The 10,750-nt window shown below is 38.5% G+C and overlaps 1 pseudogene; it reads right to left on the bottom strand.

Annotated features, from left to right (window-relative positions):
• Positions 1-5,996: 5,996 nt before the first annotated feature.
• LOC141280676 (ATP-dependent DNA helicase PIF1-like) lies at positions 5,997-8,711 on the bottom strand (annotated as a pseudogene).
• Positions 8,712-10,750: the final 2,039 nt, after the last annotated feature.

Below are 10,750 nucleotides of genomic sequence, written 5' to 3'. Positions count from 1 at the left end.
GTATCATGGTAAACAACTTATTATGTCTTAACCGAATGTAAACATTTTATTGCATTCTGTCTAAAGCCTGCCTAATAAACACTATCCATTTTGAAGTCATAAACAAAAGAAGAGAAAATCACTCACTTGTAACTTCTGTAATTTTGTAAAAAAAGAAAAAAGGATTAATCCATATTTTATTTTAAATAAATTACTTTTTTTGCCAAAAAATCTTAGTGTTGAGCTCTTCTATTGAAGTAAGTTTAAGGTTTATTATGGAATTTAGATTTCCTGAACAACTTTTACTAAAATTACTTCTTCATTAACAGACAGTAAATCAAATGTGAGAAGTATAAAATGCAGCCTTGCATTATATCTTAAAGCAGGTAAGCTCAAAAATGATTATTTGTTACACCTGACCTAGATTATAAACATGTGAATATTAGCCAAAGCAAAATTCTTATGACAGATAGGAGGCTGATGGACCATTCTAAGGGCCCAATGTATAGTAATTTCCTGAATATAAGCACCATGCATTGTTTTATTCACCGTGTTTTATGCAAACAAACAATGCCATGTATAGTCCTCACGGATGCATTAACCTCAGAGATTATGACCTTGAACACGGATTTACACAAAAATGCAGTAATTTCACTCTAAATGAATGTAAATAAAGTTTTTCAGTAGTTTTTTCTGTAATCTTATTTGTTATGAAGCAATTAAAGCAAAACACCACGAGTTAAAAAATTGTAACATCTTGTTAAATATTCTACCCTGTTTATATACATGCATATGCATAAACCCTTACGATAATTAACCATGGATTTACTACAGTTAAAACCAAAAAACCATGGTTACTCTAGTAAAACCATAGTAACTACAAAATAACCATGGTTTTGACAATCATGGTTTTCAAAAACCATAGTTAAACCATAGTTAGTGTAGTAAAACCATGGTTTTGCTGATGGTAATCAATAGACCAAAAAACCATGGTAACTACACTTTTACCACAATAAAACCATGGTTAATTTTCGTAAGGGAAGTATGCTATTAATTTTACCATTGTTTAATTATAATAACATAGTCTTTTAGTTTTTATTTGTAGTAAAACAACAGTAACCAAATGTATATTGTCTCATCACAATATCCATATAACCATGGAATTTTTTGTTAAACTAAGGTAATACAAATCATAATCAATCTGACAAACCGTTTTGTCAACCGTTAAAATTATGGTTAATTTTTCTAAGAAGAACTATACAAAATGATCTGTTTGAAAGACGGGGAAGCACACCTGTCAATCAGCGCTATTATAACAGAGCGAGGCGAGAGATGAACGTGCTCAGTAACGGGAGTAATATGGAATAATGTGTGGATCTTGAATGATTGTAAGAACACATTTGCTTTAAATATAATGTTTGTCATATAACGTTTTTGGAGATAATAATGTTTTTTCCAATTGTTATTGAGCTTATTTAGACTTGTTGCAGTTATAACAGCGAGTTTGGCGTATTTACCTCAGAGTTTATTTCAGTAATATTGCTGTTTGTCCGGTAATAATAATACAATTTGCATGTCACTTTTGCTTCCTTGTCTGTTTATTCATGTCATTATGCTGTTATTTTAATTATGTGAGAATATCTCTTGCCATATGAGACGTTCATTGCCGTTATATAATGCAAATATATAAATAGTAGGAAATGTAGCCTATAATGTAACCATGCCTGTCACCTATATTTTCTCTTCAAAAGTTATAATGCTAATTTATATTTATGATATATGTGGAGATAAATAGACCTTTGATCCATTCATGTGTCCTGACCACTACACTAGAGATTTTAAACATCATAACTAGTCTATCAAATAATATCTAAAGTATATTGTTTTGTGAAAAAAACACAGCAGGCTATTATATTGTTTATTGATGAGGCGCTTTTCAACAGAAAGTGTCAATCACATGATCATTTGATACGCAGAAGCAGCGGTTAGCAACGCACTGCAAACGGAGTATGTGTGAAAGCACAACGGATGCTTGACGGATCCCACCGCATACGTACTGCAATACGCAACGCAAACGCACTGCATACGGAGTGTTGGGTGCTGCCCCTTTAAGAACAGTGAGCTCGTGTGATGACACACGTAGAGCGTAGGTTCAGAGGGTAGAGAAAAACAAGTGAAACATGTGCCATGTTGTACTCGTGTTAAAAGGCTGTTTAATTACAGATTTGATCAAGATTAAGAATAAACTAACTATTCCCAGCGTGGTAAGAAATGTATTTGCTTGTTATATTTGTTTTAAAGGTTTGTTTATCAACGATTGATATCGCTATTTGCGATTAGCGCCTTAGCGTCTAAACGCCTAAAGTTACGGTGCATATGTATGCCTAAATGTTTTTAAATGCATCGTTTTAATACTCTTGAATGTATGTTTGCTTAACCATTAAGTTTAAATAAGTGTATATAATGCAGAGACTACTTCTAAAGTAAACGATTCATGTTGTTTACATTTAATACGATTAATACAATGACTTTCCACGTTTAAAGATGCTATATTGTGTCAGTATGTTATGTTGACCTACATACCTAGAGAATTGAGTAGTTAAGCTGCAGATGTATTGCAACAAGATGCAATGTTTAATTGAATGAGTGTTTAAGTGAATTTAATTGATTTAAATGATTCAATTTATCTTTTCTCTCTAAACTATCTTTTATTTAAAGTCTTTATTGAGTTTTGTAATTCATACGCCATTGAAAATTGTGAATATGGTTATTTGGCAATATAGTAATATGCATATTGAGTATGCTGTCTTTAAAAAAGGGAACTTTGCTAATTTGTATTTTGATTTGTTTTACAGTTTGACCACTAAATGCATGTTTGTCAACTAATCTAACAACTACCTAACAACAACAAACCTGATCTTAAACTGCATTGTGTGTTCTGCACAAGGGAAATATAAACACCAAACAACAACTAAATTAATGTGATCTTTATTGGTTACACGGAGTATGTGTGAAACAGGCATTAGAGGTAGGTACAGTTGCGCTCTTCCATAAGATGAGGATTAATCTCTTTGCTATTATGAAACAATAAGAGAGAAAACGCTGTTGTGCCACGCTCAGTTTCTGAAGGTCTCTGATATTCCAAGAATGATAAGCAGGGGTTCAGGTTATCAAAAGCTTTTTGATAGACCTATCCGTTGTGGTCTAACGCATAAAAAAATATGATGGCGAGCACGCAAAATGTATTTGAGTCTGTATCTCCGCAAAACTTTTGCGTATTGATATGAGACTTGGGATATGTCATAACAGTGATGACCTGAAGGTTATAAAAATATAAAGACAAAAAAAAATTATATAACAAAATTCTGAATAAAAATACACCTAATGTTTGTAAAATGGTAAGGGTCAACTTGATGCAGTGTTGTGTTCACCATAGTACATGTTTCTACAAGAAAAGAAAACATATTATGTTATGTATGTTGTGTATTTTGAAGTGAAAGATATAAAGGCTAAACCAATTTATATAAAAAAATTATGAATAAAAATGCACTTACTTTATGTAAAATGGTAAATGTCAGTGGGGAACCTTCAGGGCCTTCTACGCTTTCAGAGAAGGCCTAAAAAAATTAATAAAAAGATTTTTTATTATAATAATACAAATAAATAATATTCAATAAAAATATGTTTTTACATTTTTTAATTTCTATTTAATTCAATTTAATACAATACATGTAATATATTTTCTCTCATCTATGTTCTAACGTTAAGCTTACTGTCAGGTTCATGTCATGAAAACATCTAATCCAATCAGAATCGTCCGTCTCTATTAAGGCCCGGTTAGCTGGCTCATTCATTGGTTAGGACTTCATGAATCCCAGGGAAGGCCAAGCTATGTGTTGTGGTGTGGAGAGTGATGGGCAAATCGACCAATCACGTTTTGATTTCAAGTGGGCGGGCAAAAAACAAAACATTGTAAGCCTTCATGAAGTCCTAATCATGCAACAAACTGGATGCGAGCTGCCGTAAAACACCAAAGACGAAGATCATAGACCGTTAATATTAATACAGTCTAATGGCCCGAATCTCTGCGGTGAGAGTGGTTGAGGTAAATGGCGGAAAACGTGATTGACGTTGTGGCTAGCTTGATAGGGCTGAGGTAAAAATGAAATTACTTAAGCGCGTACTCGTGAAGAGCACAGCTGGGAGAAGCGCGTGCAGAGGAGCCTGTGCATATGACGCGAACACAAGAAAAATAATGGGTTTAATTATACTTTTACTTCCTGACAGTTTCACTTGTTACGTGAGGATAGTAATGACTGACAGACGATGCCGAATTACATACAATATAATTTCCTAACTAAATCTGAGAGAATGCGAAAACATTCAAATATTTTTTACCTCGCTATACCCGATGGGCAGGGCGGAGATACATTTTGGTAGCCCAACAAGAATTCGCAATAGCCCCGGGACCTGGGGGCTCGGGCTAGCGATTTTGCGAGCCCTGGATATCTTATAACAACAGTTATAAGCCACAAGGAGGTGCACTGAGAACGCAGGGTGCTATATTTCCCCTTATGAAAAAGATTAACAAGGTATCCGACAGCTAAATATATATTTCCAAAAAATAAAATATAAATTAAAGAACATAATTTAAGCTTGTTAAATGCAAATTTACAGAGCCCCTGTCATTACAGAGCAGCAGAATCTGTATTTGTGTTTATCAGTTAGATTAAAGTAATTTTAAACTTTAAAACTGCATTTAAAGGCAGACAATACCCATTCTGTAATTTAACTTTGCGTGCTCAGAGTTTTTACACATTCACTGTATGATTTAACGAAAATACGAATAGCCTAGTATTATGGATTGAGAGGCATTTGCACTTCATTGCATATTTTGAAGGCCCAGCTGAAGTACCCACGGTTCGCCACTGGTAAATGTATTTCTGATCCACAGTCGTCTTTTTGCTGAATTCTGGTGTACATCAGTTGAAGATAGATGTTGTTGTTTCATGTAAACAGTAAGATGAGAATTCAATTTTTTCAACCACAAGGTAAAGGTTGAGCTGTGGTTTCATTATATACATTCTAAAACATAAAAAGTAAGTAATGATTAATCAGTAAAAAATTAATGATGAGAAAGAATGTGAATCATCATAAAAATATAAAGAATAACACTAACCTTAATTTTCAATGCACGATTCTTCAATCACCAACAGTAGTTATCTCAGTAATTTAGTCATGTGTGGGATTGAAAGTGTAGCGAATGGAGGGGTTACGGAATAGTGTTGTTTAAACAACCAATCATCATTTTGATAATGACAAGTTATTCATTAATAATTTCAATTATTAATGTTGATATTTTCTCCACCATATGTACTAATGTACCCTTTTCTGTAGTTGCAGTTTGTACCTGTTGACTGTATCCATGTTGTTGCATCAATTTCACAATTGTTGATGAAGTAAAAACGTCTTCTTTTAGGTCTCCCATGATTATTTTCAGTCCTGGAAGCTACTCCATTTTATCAATAACAAGTAATAACTGCTGTCGAAACAAATCAGGATTATAAGAAATAGGTCTATACAAAAGTGCAGCAGTCAAACTGACACATGGAATTACAAAGTATAAGCATTCTAAGTTGGAGCACTCAGGAATAAACAAATCACACTCAATGTTCTCAGAACAATACAATCCAACACCACCTCCTCTCTGATGTTTCAATTCAGTATAAAGTGCAGTGCTGTTGTCATAACATTTAGCTCTTGGGTTGTGTGAGAACACATATCCTGGTATCTGTGGTTCTTGGTCATTAACATTTAGCCATGTTTCTGTCAAACAAATACAATCAGCGTTCATCAGAACTGTATGTGACAGGACATCCTGAAAGTGAGCTTTTAGACTTTGCACATTACGCAGTGTTATTCTAAACGTACCAAAGGATTTATACTAAAACTGTACTCATCCAAATTTATTTTTGTCATATCTTTCAAAGACAACTTTGAATTTCAAAAGTTTTTCATTACAAAATATGAGATTCTTTAAAGTCCTCAATGATTAATCCACTAAGAAACCTTACACGGCTTAAAGCAACATATGCTTGTCCTGATGTAAACATTTGATTAAGTGAAACAACAGATTTATCTACCGTTAGTCCTTGTACTTTGTGAACTGTACATGGAACTGTAAGTGGAAATTAACGTCTTATGCCACCACCATTTGTGACCTGGTCTTCTTGAACTTCAAATACAGTTGAATTTGGAAAAAACGTGTAATGTTTTTTGCATCTTTGAACATTCCCAACAGTTGGATTATCAAACTCCACATGAATAGCTGATGGGAAATCATCATTATCTTTACCTTTTTTTCTGACTTTCACTTATGTAGACAACTGTACCAAAAGCTCCATTGACAAGACCGTCAGCAACATCAATATTTTTCTTTAACTCTTTCACCGCCATTGATGAGATATCTCGTCAATTAAGAGAAAACGCTTCCCCGCCAATGACGAGATTTTCCGTCTTTCCGCAATACCGCTATTACCGCCCTTTCGCAACTTTTTAAACCCGGAAGTATTGCCCTATGGCAAGCGGCTGCATGTCCGTGTCTGTTTTAAAGATCGCTCTGAATGGGATCTCAATGAAAAGTCAAAAATGGAATTATCTCATATTCAATTATACCCATATTAAACAGCTGATTACAAAAGAACCACTGAAGGTAGGATGAAACTGTATTTTTGTTTGAAAGCAGAGGGTCTGTTCTTGCACTTGGTATATTGTATGCTTATACATTTAAAGAAGAACATTTTCTGGAAGGCATTAAACTTTGGTGAAAATCATGAAAAACGCTGGCGCTGGCTGGCAACTTTTTTTTAAAAACGCTGGCGGTGAAAGAGTTAATATAACCCTTGCACCAACACCCAGGGAAATGCATTTAGATAGACATGAGTTGAAAACTGTAGCGTGGCATCCAACTTTACATTCCATTCTTCCAGTTTTTGAGTTTTTGATATAATCCTGAGCATTTATACTAATTGCATCTGGACAACACTCATGTAGTCTTTCAATGTTGTATTTATCAACCTCGCTTTTTATAGCAAATTTGTGAAGGTCATTACATCTCTCACCGGTTTCACATTTTTTTCAACACAGCAATATCAGTAGTGGTAAGATCTTCACTTTTCTTATGCACTCTCAGACAATTTAACATTCCACCAAAAATGCATCTTGCTTTCTAACAACTTTAGTTAATTCAGCAAGCTCAAAGTTGTTTTCCCATAGGTTGACTCCTTTTGAATCAGCATAAAGAGCAGTTCCTTTCACAGGTGGTAACTGATAGAAATCACCCACAGCAATAATGCTGACTTAGAGAATAATCACCAGTTTGTTTTATTTCTCGCATTCTTCCATGAATGTATGACAACAGACGATGGTCAACCATAGAGACTTCATCAATAATTAAAATTTGCAGGTTACCCATTTTGATACATAAAGAATTTATTTTGTCATCACTAAGCGGTTGATATGGCAATCTGACATTTGCACCAATTGAAAATGTAGTATGAACAGTTGAAGCACCAACATTAAAGGCTGCTACTCCTGTCAAAGCTGTTAAAAGCACAGTAAAATCATCAGGATTTTCAGACAGCTGAGATAACAATCTGCAAGATTCATAGTGTATTGCCTTAATTAAATGACTTTTTCCTGTGCCTGCCCCACCAGTGATAAACAATCTGAAGGTTCAGAGTTTTGTCCACTACTTTTTGTAAACACCACTGATGGACTTTATAGAATATGTCAGATTGTTCCTCATTTAATGATTGCAGTTAATGTAACGTTTCATTTCTAGGCAGTGTGGTATGGTTTGTTTCTACAGTGTTGGTTTCCTGTAAGATCTGGAGTAAGTTCTTGAGTGTTATCTTCATCAGGCAATACTTTATTCTTCATCAGTTCCATACATTCATGACGTTCTCTTTCAGTTTCAGGACATATTGCAGCCCAAGCATCCACTAAATCTATATCCTGCTCCAAAGGCTGTTTAGCTCAGTCTATTTTTTTTAGAGTCCTTTTCAAACAATTCTCTGTTGCAATCAACAATTAATTTCACATTTTGCATTCCAGAATTAGTTTTTACGACACCACTGTTGTAGTACTCCTCATATGTCTCATAGTTGCTCGGCTTCAAGTGACATTCATCATAATGTGTAGCTGCAATAATGAATGATAGTATTTTTCTGGATCTTTTGTGGATGAAAATCTCAGATATCTGAAAACAGCTGGCTCGGTTTGTGTTCTTCGTTTCACATAACCACAGTTATTATAGAGTAAAGTAACTTTAATTTCTGCATTTTTTTGTGAGAAGACTTCTGATTTTGTCAAAACTCTGTACTCAGAACAAAAACTTGCAAGACAAAGATTAAGTAGTGGTTGTTTCTGTGGTCTGTTCTTGTACCTATCAACAAAACTTGTCATCCAAAAACTGCTTTCATTATCAGACTGTTCTTTCTCCACTTTATTCTTAAGGACATGAAAGGCAAACTCATCTTTGCAGGATTTGGTCCTATTGGAATGAATTGTACTTTACGTGAGCATTCCTTTAAATGCATGCCTGTAAGTCTGTACACAGCCTCTTGAGCCGAGAAATCTCTGTTGTGCAGGTAAACACTTCCCAATTGTTTGAAAGATGCTATAGCTTCAAGATTTCTCGCCCTAGGGAACCAGGTTAGGGCAGCTGACATCCGACTAAAATAGAGGCGAATGGGAAGGGGAAACTGTCAGCTGCGCGCTGCGCGCCCAAAATTTTTCACGGACGAGCGGACGCCTCCGGGAGTCCCCGCGCGGCCGGCCGGTCGCGCCTGCGCAGTTTTCGCGCCCCTCCCCCAAAAGATGCCCGACTCGGTTTTCCACGGGGATTAGGGATTTCTGACGTCGTTCGGCGCTCGGCCACCAGGGGGAGACTCTGCCCCGTCCACGGACCCGCTATTTGTCCGATTGCCCGTTACGGTCGGACACGCCCCCCGGGACCCCCCCAAACGTCCACGGACCCACTATTTGTCCGTTTGCCCATTATTTGTGCGGATTGACCCCCTGACCCCTCCTGACCGACCCCCCCCATGACACGTACCCACTATTTGTCCATTTGCCCGTTAGTTGCGCGGGTCGACCCCCTGACCCCACCTGACCGCACCCCCGACCCCCCCCCATGACACGTACCCACTATTTGTCCATTTGCCCGTTAGTTGCGCGGGTCGACCCCCTGACCCCACCTGACCGCCCCCCCATGCCACAGACCCACTATTTGTCCATTTGCCCGTTAGTTGCGCGGATTGACCTCCACCTTCCATTTGACCTCCCCCGATCTGCACCAAATTCGCACCACGCGTAGAGCGCGCCGAGATGAACACGTTAAGGCGTACCCCGGTCGTCTATTCCCGACCAATCATTTTGACCTTGCCGGATCATCACCAAATTCGCACCACGCGTAGAGCTTGCCGAGACTGAGATGGGTGCGCGGGTACCACCCTCCTAGCTCGTTCCTGTGCCGAGATAGAGGCCTGACACTCTCATGTAAATAGTCTGCCAATGGACGCGGAATGGGTTCGTGTCAGTTTTTTCCTCAAGGGCCTCTGCGATTTCGACCGCGCGGATTCGACGCGGATGACGCCCGGATCGCGTCGAGGTAACATTCGCGCAAATTCGACATGTACACGAACCCACTATTTATTTTTGAATGGAATCGATGACACGTGTCAGGGCCGTAGCTCCGCCCCACAACGAGTCACCGCCCCCAGACGCGCCTTCCCGAGCACGGCGCGACCTCCTCGTCACGCGTGAGAGGTTTGAGCTAATTCCGGCAAACTTTAAAATTTGGTCCAAAAAAATGACGTAAGGGGGTACCCCAGTCGTCTTTTTTTGACCAAATTTTCGACCTCCTCCGATCTTCACCAAACTCGCACCACGCGTCAAGCGTGCCGAGACTAAGACAGGGGTGCAGGTCCCACCCTCCTAGCTCGTTCCTGTGCCGAGATAGAGCCCTGACACCTGCGTGCAAATAGTCTGCCAATGGACAAATAATGGGTTAGTGTCACTGCTTTCCTTAAGTGCCTCACTGATTTCGACCGCATTACCGCTACGCGGACGAAGCGCGGAGAGCGTCTAGGTCACTTGCGCGTACGTACAACGTGTTCTTGACCGCACGTTGTCGTACGCGCGCGCAAGTGACTTTGACGCTATCCGCGCTTCGTCCGTGTCGCAGTCATGCGGTCGAAATCGCTGAGGCTCTAAAGGAAAAAACTGACAGAAACCCATTATGCGTCCATTGGCAATCTATTTGCAGGCAAGTGTCAGGCCTCTATCTCGGCGCAGGAATGAGCTAGGAACGTGGTACACACATTCCTGTCTTAGTCTCGGCACCCTCTACGCGCGGTGCGAGTTTGAAGTAAATACGGGAATTTTTTTATCTCGGGCACTGAATTTCGGCCTTTTTTCCCAATTTGAATGCCCGTAGCTTAGCCCTCAAGAGGGCCACGCCCTTGACATTGGCACTGTTGGAAAGTACTGCTCGGCTGAGAAAAAGAGCACTAAACTTTAGCCTATTTCACGTGTTTAAAAAAAAAAAAACCCTAAGTCCAAGCTTTTTTTTTACATATTCAAATGACCGTAGCTCCGCCAAGGCTACACCTTGGGCTCGTTGGAAAGGGCTAGTGCGGGCCTTTCCAACGCATCATCACTCGAGTCTCTACGACCTTCCTGGGCCGAGAAATTGAGCCGTGAATAT

This window comes from Paramisgurnus dabryanus, chromosome 2, assembly GCF_030506205.2.
Source record: "Paramisgurnus dabryanus chromosome 2, PD_genome_1.1, whole genome shotgun sequence".
Classification (NCBI taxonomy): domain Eukaryota; kingdom Metazoa; phylum Chordata; class Actinopteri; order Cypriniformes; family Cobitidae; genus Paramisgurnus; species Paramisgurnus dabryanus.
This window is presented reverse-complemented; position numbering and strand designations above follow the sequence as displayed.